Below are 22,638 nucleotides of genomic sequence, written 5' to 3' on the forward strand. Positions count from 1 at the left end.
CGTACCAGACTGCATTTAACACATTTCCAGAACTCAACAGACACCATATAAAGTGTGCACGTACTTATTACTACAAATTTGAATAAACCCCTATATGTGACTTTTAGTTCTACTTAACTAAGGGTGGCATTTAAAATTACAAGATATTTGAGCCAGCATGTGGTGTGCTGAAGGCACTGAATCCAGCAGGGTGGACTTCATGGTGCGAGTCCCAACCCAGTGACCTGACAAACACACCAAGCATGTGTGCATGCGTGCCTAAAATACCAAGAAGAGAATGAATTGTGTCATGGCCATCCCTTCTAGGGGGTTGGGGACAATGGTTTCTCACTTTTCCTCTCTTTGTATGTCTCTCTCTATTTCTGGCATGTGAACATGCCCTATGGTCGAGGGAAACATCTAAAACACACACAGAAACTACAATAGATATTTAAATCTCATTTGGTTGCCAGTGCTTGTTATTTCCCACCTGTTGTAATAGAGAAAATGCCAAAGGTCAACTCAGAAGCACTTTTGGGTATGCTAGGAAATTTCAGCAGCTTAGCATCTTGTGAAGCATCCACACCAAACTCTCATGCACTCTATTAGATGACCTACCAAGATTATTTGGCATGTGGAGATAAGAAGCTCGTGGAGAGGGCTCTTTTATTATTTCTGTATATTAGTATGTTCCAAAGCTGTGTGTCTGTCTGGGGAATGAGTTCACCACCAGTGATTGAGAATGTGGGTCTGAATTTTATTAGGGTAAGGCTTGTGCTGCATTAAACATTTATTTCAGTATATAATTTTAAGCATATGAAATCAGAAAAAAATCCAAACATAGGTATAATATTTTGCTATTGTCTCACATGTGAGCTTTGTAAAATGTATCCTCTTTTCTGAATTCTTTGCAGAAATCACAGAGGAAGAGGCTAATGACTTAACAATGTGGAACATAAAATATTTAAGTTGAAAACACATAACTGAATACTAAAACTAGAAGAATGATACACAAATATACTGGTTGTTTTTGTCTTTCAAAAAGTATTATTAATATTTGATCTCATTATTTTAGTATAGATTAATTGGCAATTATTGAATTGTACTGAACCTACTTTAAAGTGCAATTGCATATATTGGATTTGTAAAAGTCATGATGCATTTTTGTATGGAAAAATATGTCATGACTTTTTTGACAGCCCAATAAAATGTCCAACATGTTTTTATGGCAAGCCCAATAACATCAGTTAAGGCGTCAGGCACTACTTAAATAGGAATAGTTGTTATTATGTCTCTTATTGTACAATGATTGACTTTATATAGGATAACCTTGAATACTTCATGATTTACAAAAATCAGTATAATTTTAGCTGTATATATCTTAATGTTATGAAAAGTGTCAGTCACCTGTTTTCTTATGTTTTTATTTTAGATGTTTATACACAAAGGTTTATGTGATTCCTTTGAAAACAATTTGTATTTGACAGCTTTTGTAGTTATAATTAAGAAGACTAATTGAGATTAATGTACTGAGATCAAAAACTTTTCCATAGCTGGGACTAAATATGTGGACAATTCATAGTGGCATCTTACACAATACTATTAATAGTTATTTTTATTTATGGTAGCATGCATCATTCATCCACTCAACAAATATTATTTGAGGACTGTGATTGGGGTTGAGATAGGGATGGCAAAGATATACACAATTCCTGCCTTGATGAAGTTATTCGTCTAGGTGGGAAAAAAGACATGTAAATAAATGATCGTAATATGGCAGAGTACAGTGTGATCAGCATGGTAATAGAGGTATGCACAAGCTTGAATGGTAACTCTGAAGGAGGGAGTGATTAATTCTGTCCTAGGTGACATAGGGGAGGGATAGAATTCAAGCCCATTCTTTTGAATAATACATGAGAGACCACCAGTCCATCCTCCTAAATTGAGTAGTTTAGCCAAAGAGAGCTGCCAACCTATCGATCAGCTGGTGAGAAGACAAAACTTAGACCCAGAAAGCCTAAATGAATTGAGAGTTGACAGGAGCAGGGCCTGGTGCCATTTGTAGCTTTCTCCCTGAAACTACACTGGGTTGGTGCTCTGAGCAATCTCTCCATAAAGATGAGGTGGTGACGTAGTCGAAGAAACATATTAAAAAGGTGTTAATATAGAATGTCCATGCCCAAACATGTTGGTACAGGCATTAGGTATTGCTATATAACACTGAAGCCACATGGTGAAGGTCCAGGGTTCCAATCCTGAGTCAGTTTGAATATGGTGCACACACCAATGATCCTGGATCACCGTAAAACTTGAGGGAAATCCTGACATGATGAGACCCTGTCTGGGTTCCTTCTCTCTCTCTCTCTTACTCTTTAAATAAATAAGTAAATATAACCTTAAAAAGAAAAAAAGAATACCCAGAGATATAGGCAACTAGGCTAATAATGGCAACATCTGAGACCTTAGTGTAAGCACTTTTTAATAAAATATAGGTTGCCAAATCTGTTTCTGAATGAAAGGGTTATTTAAGCATTCCTGAATGTTGTGCAAAGTATAAAGTAAAAGAAATGAACAAAATAAAACTTAAAGTAATATGAGGAAAAAACTTTACTTGTTTTTGCTCCCTGCCTCATTGTAAGCTCCCAATTACATTCCTGTCTGCAATGTGACATTCTTATTTCACTAATGCCAGCTTCCCTGGTTTATTACTATGAAACCAGTAAGCTTTCTCAAAAACAAAAACGAAACAAAATACACACACACAAATAACTGTTCTGACCTCCAGAGCTGGAATAGTCTTCTCTTTATCTGCTTCTCTATAAACTTAAAAAAACAAACAAACAAACAAACAAACAAAAAACAGCTTCAGTGATCTGGAAGTGGCATGACACGGCAATACTAGAGACCATATCAAAGGTTGGAGTTCAGTTCCTGGGTCAACTTGTACATGCTGGGAGCTCGAGCACCCAGGATCCTGGGTGACTGGAAAAGGCTGGAGAATGGATTGTGACATGAAACCCTGTAGGGTGTGTTTGTCTTTATCTCTTTTCCTCTCTTCCTGTCTCCCTTCCATGAAATAAATAAACTTGATAAATAAAAAAATGGGAAAAAAAGAAACAATTACAGAAGACCGGAATAACTTATTCTCCAGTGTTGCTATAGGACTTACTTGGTCATCTGGACACATGCTCAAGTAGAATATAACAGCGATTGATTGAGCAGTCATCTTCTGATCTCTTTTATTGAAGTTCTAAATTCTGCTACCTCAGAAAATAACTACATTAGGTTTTTATGGTGGACGTTAGTCTATAAGACTGGTCTCTATAAGAAGAGAGTAGGACACCAAACCACACCAAGGGAGAATATGTGAGAACCCAGGAAGAAGACAGCTGTCAAGGAGAGAGATTCTAGAAGGAGCCAACCCTGTCGGCACCTTGATCTTAAACTTCCAGCCTTAGGAATTGTGAGACAGTCAATTTCTGTAGTCTAAGCCCTCTAGAGTGTTATATTTTGTGATGGCAGTCCCAGCAAACCAGACGATAGTGATGAAAGTTGTTCTTTTGCATTTTGTCTGTTCAAGTGCATTGATATTCTGTGCTAACTTGGTCTTCTTGATCACCTCTAGAATACAGAGCAGTGTAAACTTAATAATTCACTGTCAAATTAATTTTCTTTTCTGGTTTCCAAGTAATATGACATAATTTGGGACCAGCAGTTGGTGTAATGTCTATGTCACTGGACTCTGTAGTTGACCATGGTTCAAGTCCTGTACCTGGTGGCTTGAACTCCCACTGGGCACATGTGCGTGAGTACTCAAGATCCCGAGAGGAGAAGGAAGGAGAAGGGATTGTGGTGTGGCCATTCCCCCTAAGGGGTGATTTCTCGCTTTCTGTCTCTTTGTCTCTCTGTCTCTTTCTGGTGAGTGCACAGGCCCTATAGCAAAAACTGCTCACAAAAAAAAAAGAAAGAAAAAAAATATGCCACAATTCATAATAATCTCCTCTGCTATCTTTGTCGATTTGTACTGTGTGATTTATCGCGCTTGCGCACAACGTCAACTTTTCTGCTGTCTTTAACTACCTTATGTTTCATCTGAGGTTTCCTACACATATCTATTCCCTTCTGGCCCTGGACATCATTAGATCCCTTTAAACACCAACTAACCTCCAGGAAGAGTATTTATAGATATGTTCACTGAATGATTGGGAGCCAGTTAAGAAGACGGGTGTAATGAAGGAAGGCTCTGGAGATCTCCTTACTGCTGGACAGCGGAGCCTGAATCTCCAGAGCTGGTTCTCACTAATTACAAAGTGTATGTGTTTTCTCCTTATAAATCTTGCATCAGCATCATTTTTAAATTCTAAGATTTATGGAATATTGGAGTTTTTGATCAGAAAGACAAAACGAGAAACACCGTCATTCACTTGCCAAAAATTTTTACAGTATCTACACACAAGGCACTGTGGGAGATAGAAAGATGAGTAAGATGTAGATTTGTCATTAATGATCAATGTTTGAATAAAGGGAATATTATGTGATGATAAGGAACTATGATAGAGTGAAAAAATATGTGATCTGGAAATGATGCAGACAAAATGTTAAAAGTTCAAAGGATCATTTCTGGCAGTGAAAATCAAATAGTGATTCATGGGATGTTGGCAATTGATTGTAGCCTGCTTTAGAAGGAGGGTGGGGTTTGACTTTTCACATCAAAGAGATGAGAGGGAGAGGGCATTTCAAGCTTATGGGAGAATAGTGAAAGCTTGGTAAGAAAACATATACATTCCCTTTTTCTGGATTTAAAGAAAATGTTAAAATAAGTTCAGTTCACATCAGGTAATCTTTTAATGTTCTCTTAAAAATTACTGTATGAGAAGTAGAAATAAATCTACTCTTACTGAATATGAGTTTCACTTGAAAATTTTCTTTTTTTTTTTTTAAGAGAGCTTTTTGCTGTAGGGCACATGCTCTCGCCAAAGACGAACAGAAAGCAAGAAATTACCCCCCAGGAGGATGGCCATACCACAGTCTCTTCCCCATTGTCCTCTTGGGATTTTGGCAACACATGCATGTGTGCCCGGAGTGAGTTTTAATGCAATGCACCTGGGACTCAAACCATGGTTATCTATGTGGGAGTCCAGTGATTTAACCTTCATGCCATCAGCTGGACACCACATGAAAATTTTCTGTTTCCTTTATATATACAAAGAATTGGGTGGGAAAGTACAATTGGAAAAATAAGACAATTCTATATCCTCATATATACTTAATTTTATATAGTAATTTTATATCTTCAAATGATAGCTAATGCCTGGCACTTAGTAGATTAAAGAACTTTTGATGAATTAATTGCATAATATCCTGAAATAGCTAAGTAGTTATAAAAAGAAAATAATGGTTAGAATAAATATTTGAAAATAGATCCTCCAAAATTTGACAAGCTTCTGTGAGGATTCAAGGCTACCATAGATACTATTGTATTTTAATTTTGGAGTTTGGCTAAGAGGTAGAATGACAATACCATCAGAAAGAATGAGGCAGGAATAAGTTTATCAGAAGAAAATTTGTTTGGGGATCTACCACTGGCAATACATGATAGACATCTCAGATCAGAAGTAGATAAAGAGTAAGAGTTATCTTTTAGAAGGGTAGTTAAAGACAAATTACTGAAAGAGACATTATGGGGAGACAAAGACAGTCCTATAAAACAAAATTTTAAGGAATGAATACTTTTGGAGGAAAGAGGCAATGAAACTACATAAGGAAACAAAGGAGTAGTCAGATAAGTAGAAGGGACACTAAACAATAAGATGACAGAGATTGAAGGTTAAAAGTGGACATGGGGAGATTGAATGAAGCTAAAGGAGAAAAGGCCTATGGTTTTGAAGACCAAAAGTTTCACTGCTGGTCTTGTGAAGAACACAATTCATAAATTAGTAACTTTCCATGCTAACTGGCAATGTGGTGAAGAATATACCAGTGATTACTAGTAAACTAGGAAGTGACAGCTTGAAAGACCAGCAGAATAAAAAGAAGGGAAGGATCAAGAAAGAAAATACAGGTGAGACTGAAAAATTGAAGTAATAATGGAAAGTCAGCTGTTAAAGTCAGGACCTGAGGCAGATGCAAATAAGTTTATCCAGAGTGCAGGGTGCAATTTAAGACTTCTACAAAAAAGAGGAATTTTTGCTGTTGTTCTGTGATGAGAGATTTGCTTTTAATAGTAATCTCTTTAAACCTGATAACAATCTTTGGAGGCAGATATTAGTGATCCATTTACAGACATCAAAACTTAGGTTTGTGAAATTGAATAATGTGATTAAAGTCTTGCTGAATTAGAATTCTAGCCCTGATCCCTCTGGCTTCAAAACCTGCAACATTTCTATTATTGTCACTGCTATCTAAGTTTTCCTTTTTTGATAAACCAATTTTAAGAGATGCTTCACCTGGTTTTTTTTTGATTAGACAATATTATTTATCGATTAAATTGGCTAACAGAATGTTGAATTGTCACATATATATAATGTAATATGACCCATGTCAGCATTGGCCAATTGCTAATTTACATTTGTAGTACTGAGGAGGAAAGAACCATACATTTTCTGCAGTCATTGTTAGAAATGTAATCACAGCTATTGTTTCCACAAAATTCTCATTATAATAAATGGAAATAAAAACAACAATAACACTGAAAGTTCATTGTGAATAAATTATCTACATTAAAATATTTTTTCTAAGGAGTGGCTAGCTTAAAGAAGAATCTAAAATTGTAATTTGATCTAGTTATGCTAACTTAAAGATGAACTCGATTAAGTTGAAACTTAGGCCATTCCGCAAAGTGCAAACTAATTTGAAAGTTTAAAATGAAACATGCATAAAGGTTGGTTTTGCACTTCTCAGGTGTCTGAAAGTTCTGATTGGTGTCAAAGGGCCCATTAGCGAACATCCAGATTGTACCACAAGCTATGAATACAGACTTAAAATAGATGTGCTTGAAACTACCCAAATAAATTTAAAATTAATAAGTAAAAAGTACTTATATTTAATATGGTCAGTTTTTATCTAGACATTCATCATTGGTCTTATTTTGGCAAGCAGATAAATATAACTGCTTGCACTTACAAAGATTTTCTTTTTCTTTTCTTTTTTTTTTTTTTTTTTGCCGTAGGGTATGTGAACTCACTGGAGAGAGACAGAAGGAAGTGAGAAATAACCCCCAGTGAGTATGGCCACACCACAATCCCTTCTCTTCCATTTTCCTTTTGGGATTCTGGGCAAGCACACACACATCTGCCCAGTATAGTTTTTAAGCTGCCAGGTCCAGGATTCTATCTGCATGTCAACCATTTGGGAGTTCAGTGTCAACTACCACACCACCTGCTGGCCCCAAAATGTTTTAGTCCCTCTGGAAACTCTGTGGCTTCTAGATACACTGCCTCAGGAGAATTCTACAGGTTAGTTTTCTTTTAAAAAAAATCCCAGGCAATCTTTTCAGTTCTATTTATTTCTACTACTTTGAGTCACTCTTTATAGTAAATCATTTTAAAAAAAGCAGCCCTTCAGTGATTTTGTATCTGTTTTGATTTTCTGGCAGAGGGAGTGTGCATACATGAGAGAGAAAGTGGAAAAACAGCCCCCTCAATCAGGTCTTGTCATGTCACAATAGTTTTTCTCCCATTTCTCCACTCAAGATCCTGATGGGATGCACAGTCAGGATTCAAACCATAGACTGCCATGTGGTTCTGGCTCCTCTGTACAGTCTTTAACTGTCATGCTATGGGGCTGGCCTTGAAATTCTTTGAAGTTCCAAAAATCTCACTTGTTTTCAGAAAATAAGGTGTATTAAGTTTTAAATTAATTTATAAATTTATAATTGTAATGTGCTTATTTTTATTCATCATAAACTATTAGCTAGTATCAGGGAATGACTTTACCTCTTTATTTAAAGGTGAGAAAAGAGGTCAGTGTGTGATAAAAATGTTCAATATAATCACCTCAGTCCAACTAAAAGAACGCTGACTCTATCAAATGCATGCTAAAATGATTATCAACTTCTACATTACCATAAAATATTGGGATAATATTTCAAATAAAGTAAATGAGTAACAGCAGAATTTTTTTTTTAGGTTATTGCCATAGGGAGCATGTGTTCACAGGAGAAACACAGAGACAGAGAGAGGAAAAGTGAGAAATCATTCCCCAGGCCATGCCACAATCCCTTCTCCTCCATTCTCCTTTCAGGACTTTGGGCATGCATGTGCATGTACTCATTGTGAGTTTCAAGCTACTCGGTCTGGGACTCAAACAGCAGTCAGCACCTTAGCCACCATGCCAAATGCTGGCCCCCAGAATAGTCTTTTTATAACATTAAACATGCGTTGTTTCAGATCTATTACAAGGGACTCAAAAAAGTTCATGTACAAATTGAATTCAAGTCATTTATTCAGTCTAAAAAATTTTTATATTTATTCAGTTTTTTAACAGTACACATTTTCCATCAACTCTTTGAAGACCCTTAGAACATCTTGCTTACCTATTGTTCTCTTAATCTAGTAACACTTTGAAAACTAAAATCTAACTAAGTAGAGTTCAAATATATGTGAAAATTAGCACATATCATTTTTTTCCAATTAAAGGATTAAATAATATTAAAGAAAGCCCTAATATTTATCAAAACCAAGATATCTTTTCCTTAAAGAGTTATTAAACTCGAGACAAGCTTTATATATAAAATGACCTGTCAGGGTTATAGAAAAAAATTCTGACATCTGTCCCTTGTCAGTGCCCTAGAAACAAAGATGGAGAAGTGGTTTCTGGGCATGGGTTTGCATTGCTTACTGCATTTGTCTGAAATGACATATTCTTTTCTGTTCCAGTTCATGCTCATCTAAACTTGATTAGTTTAAGGAGGAATAAGTACTATTAAAGACATAATGTATAGTGCTAGGACCAGCAATTGGTGTAATGGCTATGTCGCTGGACTCCCATTTAGTCGACTGTGGTTCCAGTCCTAGACCTGGTGGTTTAAACTCATTCCGGGAGTGTGTGCGTGCATGCCCAAGATCCCTAGAGGAGAATGGAGGAGAAGGAATTGTGGCGTGGCCATCCCCCTGGGGGGTGATTTCTCGCTTTCTGTCTCTCTGTCTCTCTCTCTGTCTGGCGAGTGCACGCGCCCTATAGAGAAAAAAACTCTCAAAAAAAATAAAACAAAACAAACAAACAAAAAAAAACTTATAATGTATAGTGCTAAAATAAAAACAGCCTTTTCAAAATAAAACTGGCAATAGCATTTTATTATGTTGTTAGATAATGTTTTACTATATATACATATATATATATATTCATGGCCTATAATTTCTCTTCGTTTACATTTTATTTTCATCCAAAATTTAAAGCAAATACTAGTTCTGAAATAAAAATGTTTGTCACGGGAGTATTTGACTAATGTATTTTAAGGCCTATAATCTTATAATGAAATAGCAGATTTAAAAAAAAAAAAACAAAGAATTTTTAAAAATAAGTTGTTATACAGTGCACGGTGAATAACAATAATATTTTTAATTCAAGAGCAAATGTTTAAAATATAAAGTCAGATTATATATGTCTTTATGTGTGGGGGGAGGAGTGTATAAGAGCTTTTTGATGAAAAATGCAGAAGTTTTCTTATATAAAATACATGTTTAAGTAAAAATGTCTTACCAGAAACTTTTTACAAATTGACTTAGATTATTCTAGTTGAATTAGAATACTTCTCAAAGGTTTTTACATTAATTTGACCTCTTATTGAAAGTTTTGAGAATTTCACTTTTCTATTTTGACAATTTTTGTAAATGCTTATTGTACTAATTTGGTTTTGGTTTGGTATTGTAAACTATTGCAACTAGACACGATAAGGTTAAAATGTGGAACATCGTTAAAACTATATAGAAACCAAAGAAGTTACAGGTTTGCTGAGACAAGAACTACACAGATATGATCTGTAATAAACCTCCTTAGGAGTGACCCTGGAAAGATGATAAATGATATTTACCTCTTATGTCATGATAACTGTTTTTTAAAGAAGAAATCTGTGCCCTCTTTTATCAGAGGTATAGGAAAATGCATTGCTTACAAGCACTCAATCACCGTGACATAAAGAAATATAGCAAACCTTGAACATGTCAAAACAGTGTCTGTTTAATCCTTCTTTTTCTTGATACTGAGTTGATTCTGAACATTATATCCCAAACGCAAGTGGTCTCTAAAATACACTATTTTCTGGTAAGACTTTTATAAGACGTGAAATGGAGATGTAGGTGTAAATATACACAATAGTTAACAATCTAGCACAAAAATACATTTTTAAATTAAAAACTATTTAGATAGTGCAGTGATAACTATAGTTGCCTTTGTTTAAATTGTTAATATTTATGAAATGCTGTCGTTAGGACTGACTCTCTCCTTAGTGCTCCTAATCAATACAAGATGATACGGTTGTTATCCCCATTTCATAGATGAGGAAACAGACATGAACAAGTGAAAAGTAAGGATACGTAGATGTATTGTGTTATATCTAAAGTAGAAAATAACGGTGGTTGTTGGAGTTTCGTGATAGTAGGATTGGCGTAAGATTCTGCTGTTAACTCTTTCGTTTATATTCTTTACAACATACATACTTGATATCTCTGTGAAAAAAACAAGAGTTTGGCTTGATTTTGCATTAAATACAAAAATAACATATCTGTTTTACTGTAGTAATGAGAGGTCCCTGTGGAAAATTTGACCCTGTTTTTCTGAAGAACACATGAAATTTGTGCAAATCAGATCCATATGGATATGAAATATTGCCCATATTCCAAATGTCCATGAAATACTAGAATGCAGATGAAGCTAGAGAACATACTTAAATGTGCTGGAAGACTCTAACCCTGTTTGTTTGGTTTTGTCATCATTTGCAACTTTTGGTGAGTGGCATTATCTGTGTGTAAAACAGTAAACATGAATTCTGACCTCTACTCTAAACTGCTCTGGCAGATGTTTCTCAAAATAAAAGATATTATCTTGGAGAGCTGTATAAACAACTCCTGGCCTGAATGGCTACTCTAGCATGTCTCCCAATTTATCAGGTAAAAATGTACTCTATTTTCTTTTCAGACAAAACCTAGATAACTTCTTTTTAGACTAAACAGTGAAATGCAGCATCAAAATCTGTGACACATGCAGGATATGGACAGGCAGAATCTACCAAGGAAGTAGTACATTCTGACTGGACATACTTTGCATTTTTATCTTGGTTAAAGTCTCATTTAAAGGAACATGGCATGTTCTATACTGGATTTTTGAGAAGTTTTTATTTAGTGCTGGCACTCATGGACTAGAAGGACTAGGAGGTCCACAAAACCATTCTACTGATGAAATGTAAAGGAACTTGTGAAATGGTAATTAGTCTTTCTTATACAGTGTATAGAGTGGTGTACAAAAATGCTACCATAGTTTCTCTCTTCCTGCTGGCAAGAAACATAAATATGAACCTTAGGGAAAAAATGAATCTTAGAAGTACATTTGTAAATCTGCTTCTCAAAATATTTCAAATGTAAGGAAAGAAATTAATGCAAAACTTCAGGAAAATATAAACAAATAATCAATGTTGTCTCTCAAATACAGAATCATTTTATGCTATTAAATATACACATGTGAGACAAGTTCTTATAGTCAGTCAATAATAATAAAGGTAAAAATAATGCATAACAGGAAATACTGTAATACTAGTTACTGGCTGATAAGCATTGTCATATGAGTATATCGTATCATTTCTTCCTGAAATTATCCTATCAGGCAGTATAACTTCACTGTGAGAACAAGTTAGTGTAAGCACCTCAATTTTTTGAACTGTTGTGCCACTGGCTAGTCCAGTTGAGAGCCATAAATTGAGCAGAGAGTCTTAATTGTTCAGGGACTCAGTGATAGAGCTAAATACTCATGAGGGATTTCACTAGATCATTCAACTCTTTAAAACTGTGACCTAAGACAGATAGGAACCATGATCTCTAGGGACTAGAGGCTAATGCATTAAACTTGTATACCATCTTGCCTTTGGTATTTACCACTTTGCCCTTACTTTTCCTTTTTCTCTAATAGAATTCAATACAATGGGAATTTTTGGTGAACACAAATATTGCTGAATGCTTAATCTAATTGTGCAAGGACTATAATTTATGATTCGTTTGTTAATTAGACTTAAAAAACAAAGCTAATGCTGTTCCATTTAGTGAGAACGGCCTCAGAGGATAAGAGAACTGACCAATATTGGTTCTCCTGCTGGGAACACACTGCATAAACAAGTCCCCAGGGCTTCATTACTGAGCCTTTTAGACAAACACAAAATGCATCTTAGTTTATTTGAAAATCCTTACAATGAAGTTTTATTGTATATCTATAAATTTTTCACACTGACATGGTCAAGACTTGTAAAAGTATACTGGCAGGAACGATAAACATTATAAATAATGCTTATCCTTTAAATGTGAGATGATTGTAGATAGTACACAGTGTGGTCATAAAATGAATATGATTCTGTTTTGGCAAACAATTGTGGGGATGAGTGATAATATCTAAAAATAGTGATAAACTATTTTAAAAATAAACAGTTTATTATTTAGCAAAGTTGTATTTTTTTGTAAAACCAGGCCACTGTAATATTTTTGTACAATTTAATAGATAATCTTTGGATGACTGCAGACATGTAAGACCAGCTATATTCGGAAACATCACAGACATGGTGGTTTTCTGGATTGGTGTATAATCTTCAAAAATCACAAGGAGTTTCTTAGACGCAACTGCTTTCAAACCAATAAGACAGCATTCATGCATCCATTATTTTCAGGATTGTTGGTAATTTGGGCATAGTTCCCCCAAATAAACTTATCTCCTTGTATCACAGGACCCAACTCATTGTACATAGTGGAGTTGAGGGATTCTTCTTTACACCAAGTATTGGCAAGCAAAAGGTGGCTTTTAGTTTAGGATATGTTATGTGAGCCTTCTTGAAATAAATGTAAGCCCATTGGCATAATGAATCTTTCATATATAGGTAGTTTTCTAGTAAAACCATCTCCAACAAAGCAGACTTTTGTAACCATCCTCTTCCATGTCTTCTTCTTTCTCTTTCCTTTAATAACTTAATACTTCTGTTTCTCCCTGGGCTCAAACTTTGGTAGAGGTTCTTCCCATTTTCCCTCCTCCTTTTTCTGTTTTTGTTTAATCATATTGGAAAATATTTTAGCTCAGGACTGTCTTTCTCTGTCCAACAGATAGGCAGATACCAATCCTTGTGGAACAGTATCTGTCTTTTCATCATTCTTTTGTTTGGTGTTTCTCTCTCATGCATCGTAATAGTCTTTTTCATTTGTATTTTCGCAGTGCTGTGCTGTTTATGAGAGAGCTTAGCTTTCAGACAATCATCTTTTTAGTCATTTTTGAGTGTTCCTACAACAGCTCAACTTGTCTTCTTTCTCTTTTTCTCATGGTAATCCAAATGGTATCCATAGTGTTTACTATGCAGTTCAATATATTTGTTTTGAGGATTTACCCAGAAGGCAATGCTTCGCTCTCAGGTCAAAATGGCGAACAGGCCGACCGTTTCAGCATCAGATAGGTGGCTGGATGGTATTCAAAAATGGTGTTACAATGCTGCAGGATTCAGTAAACTGGGGTTAATGCGAGATGATACAATATATGAGAATGAAGATGTGAAGGAAACCATAAGAAGACTTCCTGAGCACCTTTATAATGACATGATGTTTCACATTAAGAGAGCCCTGGACCTGACCATGAGGCAGCAGATCTTGCCTGAAGAGCAATGGACAAAATACGAGGAGGATAATTTCCACCTTTAACCATATCTGAAAGAGGTTATTTAAGAAAGAAAAGAGAGAAAAGAGTGGGCAAAGAAGTAACTAGGTTGCAATTGTGGGTATGATTGTCCTTAAAGTACTTTATGAAGTTGGGGTAGAACCTGAAACATATAATTAAAAAAAAAAAAAATTGGTCTGCAGGTGTATTACTTTAAATAGATGTCTATTGTAAAGAAACAAACACACAATTTTGTTTTTTGCCATGGTGATGGCTGTAGAGTCACTGGGAGCTATTTCCTGGATTCAAAGAAGTTGTCAACTTTCAGGTCTCAGAGACCAACAAGCAGACCCAGCCCAGTCCAGAATGGGAAAAGAGTATGCAATTTTCTTATGATTTGCAGAGAGGATGACCATTTTCTTCCATTTTTTATTTTTGAAAAGTTCAAACACAAAACTTAATGCCAGTATGTCCTGAATGTCATTATCCTATCTTTGTAAATTTTTTTCTTTTTTTCTTTTTTTGCCATACGATGCATGCCCTCACAGGAAAAAGACAAAGAAAGACAGAGAAAGGGAAAGTGAGAAATCACCTTCAAGGGGGGTTGGCTACGTCACAATCTCCTCTCCTCCTAACCCCTAACTTCTTGGGATTTTTAACATGCACACACACACGTGTCCAGCATGATTTTCAAACTACCAGGTCCAGGACTTCAACCTTGTTTGTCCACATGGGAGTCCAACTCCTTGACCTCTATGTCACCTGCTAGCCTTCTTTGTAAGTTTTTTTAAAAACTTTCTTCTTTCTGAGTATGTCTTAGTATACTTTTTAAAAGAAGCAATTTTTTTTTTAAGAATTTAAAATGCAATTCCTCCAGTTGATAAAGTCAATGGTTATGCTACCAGAGATTTCTCTATTTTGCCTGGTTTTCTAGATACATTTCTTGAGACCAATTACTATAGACTAAATGTAACTTTAAATTTTAGCTATATATATATATATTTGGGTTTTCTCATCATCAGAATGTTAGAATTTCAAACTTATCTACTGACAAATCTGAATCTCTAGGTAAATTTCCTTAGCCAATTTTAAAAAGTATTTTCAACTGGTCACAGAAAAATGTGTTTCTCTGAACTCAGTTTTTTCTTTTAAATTAGAAAAATCCTTTCCTCTTTATAAGAGAACATGTTTTCCTTTTGTAAATGTGCTCTGCTTTACCAATATTGGAATACCGTTTCATAGCATGTTCGCAAAACTGGCTGGTGTGTCTGGTGTGCCAACAAGAAAAAATAAACATATTGTGAATATAGTTTGAGTTTTCAATGGACAGTCAAAGCTAGAAGGAATAGAAGATGGCTCTGAGAACCAAGTTCGTGACATTTTATTTATGTCTTAGCTTCAGGATGAAATATGGTCCCAGAAAAAAAAAGTCCTACTTCGGGTAGAAAGGATTGTTCTTGATGTAAGGGCTTAACAATATGTCTAATAGAGAACTGTTGAATATGCAAACTGTTCAAATACTTCATGTACTTAAATTAGCCAAATAATTTTGTAGACAAATTTCCCTTATATTGCTTATTGGGCTATGACCTTGGATTAGCAGAAGGTGAAGGGAGGTCATGACCTAATCAGCAAAGAGAAATAAAATTATATCATCAGCTTGTCCTAAGCATTTATACCACAGGGAATTCTTCTTTGAAGGATTTCTTGTTTTTATTGATCCAAAACTCTATATATTTTTAAAAATTTATATGAATACATGAAACTGGAGAAATACAAGAAGAAAAATGAAGTAGTGTCCTCTGTTTTGGAGTCCAATAATTGAGTATAGCTGTACTAGGAATTATTTGACCAATGTGTATGTGTTTTTTTTTTTTTAAATGTGGGAATTCAGGAACTTAAATTTTCACATATTAGATTTAGTTTTTTATTCTATTTCCTGTTCCCCAAACAGCTGTCAAAATCTAAAGCAAATAAAAGCAAAGTAACATGTTATGTGAGGTGATGGCTTATGACAAACACCAGTGGGCATGGAATACTGATTTATATATTTTGTTTTTATTATTTCTCATCCAACTCAGAAAAAAGTTGCTAAATGTTAGAGCTAGTCCTCATAGATACAATAGACAGTAAACTCAGAGGCAGCTAATTCAATTGATCAGTTTATAGCATTCCTCCAGATTCTCTGGGGGACTTGCCACTTAAGAGCCCTTCTTGTCATTGACCCCATTCATTGCTAATATTTAGTTGTCCTCTGTCCCTAGACTGCTGCTCTCAATTTAAGTTCACTTGTGCCAACCTTAACATGGGTATTAGTTACCTTTATAACCCCTTTCTTAGGATATTACTTAATCTCTCTTTCCTATTTTCTGCCCATACTGGACGTCATATATCTATGATTTCTGATCAGATACCATAGGTTTAAGACTGTATTTAAGATTTTTCTTTCACTGATGGACTGTAAAAAATTGAGTTCATTCCTTCAACTCACCAAGTATTTACTGAGAATTTATTAGTTGCCATATGAATGTTCATTGGGTAAAACATATTCATAAATCTGAAAATATTTTCCAGATTTTCTGGAATCAATATTGGGTTAAATGTAATTATTAATTTACAGAGTCTTTTAAAAGTTCATTTGTTTTGTGAGAGAGACAGCCATCCCCAACAGATTGTCTGTGTGTCATGTGTCATGGGCACAAGAATTCACACCCAATCTGCACAGGGGGGTCCCAGGACTTTCTCATGTGGATTCAGTTGCATTTCTCCCGAGATACTACCTTGCCTGAATTTACACCGTCTATCTTTGACTTGTTGAGTACTTTAGAAACTTCCCATAAAATGATTGATTTGTATTTGTTAACCCAAAATAGAAAAAAGTAAAACTGTGTTATTAGGTTATTAGAAATACAACATTGGATAAAGGAGTAATTACAGTGTAAAGCTTGATTTTTATAATATTTGACTTAAAATCAGAAAGGCATGTTTTCAATACCAATCATTATAATTTCTAAGAAGTTGTATGTCAGATGGCTCTTAGAAGAAAGAATTTCAGAGCATAGGAGCACTGTTATTAGGATTTTTCCATTTTTTAGATGACACCAGAAGTTACCAACATCTTTCTCTCTCCAAATCTCAACCCATTAGGCCAGGGTAATGGTCCTTCCTTTCAGTATCTCACCACCCTTTAAATAAGCTTTCTTCTTGATGAAATTCAGATAATCAGATACTACTATTTTCCAGTTACATTTGGCAAATTAGCAATTTGCCATTGCAGCTTTTCATATTATATTGGCTCAATCATAAAACACAGAATGATTCCTTATTTTAGTTTTCTATATGTCCATTCCTTTTCTGAGGTGGAGAAGTACAGGAGCTGCTCAATGAAATGTTAAGAAAGCATATATACATCTAGTATGAATATAAACTGTTTTTTTAAATTATGAGAGGATGTATACACTTGTCAAAGAGAGATAAAGAGACAGAGAGATGGGAAAAGAAAAAGCACCCCCTAGTGGGGCATGCAGCAATCCCTTCTCTTCCATCTCTTCATCCTGTTTGGGGCTTTGGGCACTCTCTTGTATTTACTCAGCATATTTCTCAAGCCTCTGGAGCCAAGACCTGCACTGCACAGTAGGACATGTGAGATCTGACTCCATCAACCATGAGGCTATGGGACCATCCAGAATATAAACATTTATAAAAAGGAGAACTTATTTGTTACTTATATATGGTTTTATTTTTTCCTATCTTCCAAATGAAAATAAAAAGATCGATGATCAAGTTTAAGTAAAAAATTCGAAGGAACAGTAAGATTACAAGTGAAATAAAATAAAAAGGAACAGATAACATAAAATAATTCTTAAAAATTATATCTCCAGTTGGACTCCCCTGTTAGCTTGCTAAAGTTTCTGAAATATTATAGCTCACAGCAATTTTATAAAAAAAATTCATCATATCTATATTAATAAAACATTCTAGGCTTATTTTCTAAGAACACTTTTTAGAATGAAACATAAGCAATATTAGACTTCAATAGAGTACTTGCCTTGCAATATTATATCACAAAAAGCAAGGCACTTGTTACAGAAGTGCCGAAATGCAGAGAACCTAAATCTGTCATGTCAACTGTCTTCCATGTCTCTCTCCCCACCTACCCTGCCTCATTAAATTAATCTGAAAAGAACACTATCTCTTTAAAGCTGAGGAAGTACTGTGCAGATGAGCCAGGGGCGGCCCACCAATTGGCAGGCCCATTGGGTGATAAATGTCCAAGGACCTCTAGGCTGACGACACATTTTTCATCATTAATCCAGCCCATTGTAACCAGGGCCACTCACATTGATTCGAACTAGGGGGCATCATCTGCTGTTAAGAGGGTGATGACTCGCTAAAAATGAAGGCCTGAAACTAATCAAATATATTTAGAGCCTTCTCTGGCAACTTGCTGAGGAGAGAAGCCGTAGCAAGCTAACAGGGGAGCCGCAGACAGGTAGTACTGGGCCCGGCCGGCTTCGTATGGGAATAGAGGAAAGACATCTGGAAGCCCGTTGTATCATTCCAGCGCTCATAAATTGTGGCATAAGTGTGAGGGGGATGAATCTGAGACTACCATATCTGTGTGTGTCATTAAAAGGGTAGTTCAGAAATACTATGCTATCATCTGGAACTCAATTACAGAGAATTGAATTCTCAAACAAAAATCTCTTTGAGGTTGCTATTTTTTTTTAATTTATAATGAATGGTTTGAGCAGTATGCTTAATATTTATCTACTAAAGTAGCACAATTTAATGGCAAGAAGGCACCTTTTGTTCTCCCTTGCAAAATTCAACAAAGTTAAGGTTTACTTTTATATTTTTAATTTTTTCACTTAATAAATGCATTTAGAATGTAGTTTAGCACAATATACTTAAATGCATTCTGGTAATTCAAGAATATATATGTGCATTATAAACTGGCATTGTACTGTTCATATATATATGTATATATATTAGGTAAATTCTTTATTATTGTAATTTATGTCAATAAGTAAATTGATCCAGTTAAGTCATAACTAAAAATCCAAAAAAGGAAAGGCTCAGCAAGATTGTGTGCCTCAGGCAAATGTGTGTGTGTGTGTGTGTATATATATATGTATACACATATATATATGTATATATATATATATTCTTGCTTGCCTTGATATTGTTTAATAAGGAAACAAATTTACAGATTAGATTTTTCATTGATAAATTCTTATACATTGAACTAATAACTATATATAATAGAATCAAAAAGGAAAGGGCAACATTTTGGAGGCAAGAAGGCACCTTTTGTTCTCCCTTGCAAAATTCAACAAAGTTAAGGTTTACTTTTATATTTTTAATTTTTTCACTTAATAAATGCATTTAGAATGTAGTTTAGCACAATATACTTAAATGCATTCTGGTAATTCAAGAATATATATGTGCATTATAAACTGGCATTGTACTGTTCATATATATATGTATATATATTAGGTAAATTCTTTATTATTGTAATTTATGTCAATAAGTAAATTGATCCAGTTAAGTCATAACTAAAAATCCAAAAAAGGAAAGGCTCAGCAAGATTGTGTGCCTCAGGCAAATGTGTGTGTGTGTGTGTGTATATATATATGTATACACATATATATATGTATATATATATATATTCTTGCTTGCATTTGATATTGTTTAATAAGGAAACAAATTTACAGATTAGATTTTTCATTGATAAATTCTTATACATTGAACTAATAACTATATATAATAGAATCAAAAAGGAAAGGGCAACATTTTGGAAGAATTTAGCTTAATTAAGAAAGAAAAACACCTACTGACATTCTTTTTGCTGAAGAAGAATGTACAAAGGGACGAAGTGAGGGAAAGTCAGCATAAAATGAGCCATTGCAAGCCCTCTGCTTGTTGAAATATTCCTAGTGCTCTCACACATGAGACCCCTGGCATCTCCTAACCTACTTTGTGGTCCCATGAAAAAAATATTTCTGCTGGACAGGAAGATGTTCACAGGGTTCCTCTGGAAGAAGGTCATCAATTCCATTTCAGAATCTTATTTCCTCCGAGTTCCAAAGCTGAAATTTCACACTTTGCACGTTTGCAAGTTTTAATGAGGACTGTAGACATGGTTATCAACTGTTCCTAGTGCTGGCTGAACTTCCCTGGAAAGCTTCACTAATGAGCAACCGACGACCTGGCGTCATCTACCTTGTCATGAATATTCACAGTCCAACGTTCATCTTAACTGGGTCTGCACAACACATTGCCAAAAAGCAACTGGTTATTAAGCATCATGTCAGAGTAGAGAAGAGACAAGTTAAATAATTATGTTCTTTAAAAGTCAGGTTTGATTATGAAATCAGTTTAGGCTTGTTGGTTCCAGTAGAAACCAACTAGTCAAAAGTGGCTAGAAAGAGAGGAATCAATCTGAATGTTTCTGACCTTCATGTTTCTGCCATCACAAAGGGAGTGAGAGTTAAGTCAAACATTTAAACATTCAATGCAAAAGAAGATGAGAAGTAATTAATTTAGCTTCCTCTGGTAGACAGAATGATGGTCTCTAAGGATGTCTCCCTTCTGTGCTGGCTGTGGTGGCACAGGCGTAACGTAAGGCTGCAATGCTGGATCTGCAGAAGGCCGCAGGTTCGTGTTCTGGGGTCTCTGTGAATGCCCTGGGTCCAGACAGACCAAGGCTGGGGGTGGATCACAGCTTGAAGACCCTGCTATTGGTGCTTCTTTCTCTCACTCACTCTCTGAAGAAATAAATGAAATAAATGTAACAACAAAAAAAGTCTTTACATTCTCATCCCCAGAATCTATGAATTATTACATCACAGGGCTAAAAGGATTTTACATATGTGATTAAATTGGGACCTTCAGATGTGGCGATTATCCGAGTTTATCTAGGGGAGGCCAGTCCACTCACATGAGTCCTTAAGATAGACATGCTTTCCCTTCTGTACTCAGACGGAGATGTGACTGTGAAAGGAGAGTCAGAGATGCAGCTTTGCTGCCGTGAAGACAGGAGCCACAAGCTAAGTCGGGTTATTTACTAGCTCCCAGCTAGAATGGAAGCTTCACAGAGGTCAGAAGATTGTTCTAGTCACAGCTGTTTCCACAGCACTCCAGTGACACGTAGCAAGGGCATAATAAATAGGCTTTTCAAATTTTGATAACCCATGAACATTGAAGAAATCTCATGATCTGTTAGTTATTTACATTATTTACTTGTAAATAATGTAGATTGATTGTACACTCAAGCAATGGAGGAAAGCCTTTTGATTTGAACTCGTATAAAACTCTCCCCGAGCCAATCTGAACATCTTTTGTGACTTGCGAGCATCTGCCATCTTGTTGCATTCAGAAGTCTAACTGAGGGAGACAGAGAGATGGTGTAAGGGAGATACCAGGCCTCTAGAGAGTCCCTACTCTGTCCTTAGGTTAATTGAGGACCTCAAAGTTGGATATGCTGAATACTCCTGCCAGTGCTGTGATTCAGTGATAATCGGGCCATATAAGGTCCATTCCCACATGAAACATGCACTCTGCAGGGAGAGCCACAAAACAGGAACATTGCATCAGGATAAATGCCAGGAAGAAATTTAACAGCTTAGTGGGATAGAGAAGAGCAGGGAGGTCCAGTCAAGGTGGTCAGCACTAAACGAACATTTAAGTTGAACACGAGAGGAATCAATCTAATAAAGACCCCAGAGGAGAGAATTCTAGAGGGAGCGAACCACCTATCTAACGTTCCAGGGGCTGGAAAAGCAGTTGACTGATTTGAAGGACTGAAAAAGGCTGGAGAGTGGTGAATGAGGCTAGATTTACCTAATAGGAAGGTGGGAGATCTTCACGATTCTGTGCCAAAGTGGAGCATTTAAGGATCAAGGTAGAGGTCAGATTTCGCAGGGCTGCCTTGGGTTAGGCCCCCATAAAGGTCCTTGGGAGTGTTTGACCATAACAAGTATTTCATAAAAACATGCTGTATGTTCTAGTGCTTGTATTCAGTGATAAACTTTAAATGGTCCCTGTTCCCCAAGGACCAAGACTCAAGGAAGACTGATGTGTAAACAGATAATTACGATACAGCCTGATACATATAAGTGACATTGTGATCAATAGTAATGATTCCCAGCAGGAAAATATTCAGTGGTGGATAAAGTGAAGTGTTAGCCCCTCTGGTGAAAGATATTTTATCTCTTGTAAGATTCCATACTGGGTTTTTATTTATTTGTGGCAGTTCCCACTCATTGACACTTTATTTAATGCAATTTGTTTTCCTCTTATTTTGACATGCATTGAATTTCTTACCTAACAAGGCTTGAGTTAACATTGTCTATATTTCTTGAACACTGAAGAAGAAAGCCTAGTTGATTGGTCCAGGAGCAAGAGATGCCAAAGAAGTCTGTAGGTACCATGAGTGCGCAGTCAGCTACCAGACCCTAAGTGACTGTGATTAGGTGGAGTCTGCCAGTACTCTGGAAGAATCACAAAGGCTAATGCAGCTATCCCATTACAGGTTAAAACTCAGTGACTCCTTTTCCAAAATGATTGACTTTCTGTTTAACTCTTCTATTCACAGATTCACAGTGGGCAGGCAGCGATTCAGGGTATTGTCATTTCGATGGATTTAGTTAACCCCCTCTTTTTTGTGAACTTAATTGCTCTTTACATTCCACATAAACAGCATACATTTATAGATTTATGAACAAGTATGGGAGTAGTCTCATTACATATTATTGAATGTAAGGAGTTAATAGGAAAAGCATGATTTTGTTTGTATAAATTTTAAAAAATCTGTATTTTAGAAGT

The 22,638-nt window shown here is 35.6% G+C and overlaps 1 protein-coding gene and 1 pseudogene across 1 annotated transcript in view; both read left to right on the forward strand.

The window, feature by feature from the left end:
* ROBO2 (roundabout guidance receptor 2) overlaps positions 1 to 22,638 on the forward strand; it is a 700,057-nt gene that overhangs the window by 157,099 nt on the left and 520,320 nt on the right. The gene's annotated exons all lie outside the window — the stretch shown is intronic.
* On the forward strand, positions 13,578 to 13,897 carry LOC106735417 (cytochrome b-c1 complex subunit 7 pseudogene; annotated as a pseudogene).

The sequence above is a fragment of the Tupaia chinensis genome, unplaced genomic scaffold, assembly GCF_000334495.1.
Source record: "Tupaia chinensis unplaced genomic scaffold, TupChi_1.0 Scaffold000382_1, whole genome shotgun sequence".
In the NCBI taxonomy this organism is placed as follows: Eukaryota; Metazoa; Chordata; class Mammalia; order Scandentia; family Tupaiidae; genus Tupaia; species Tupaia belangeri.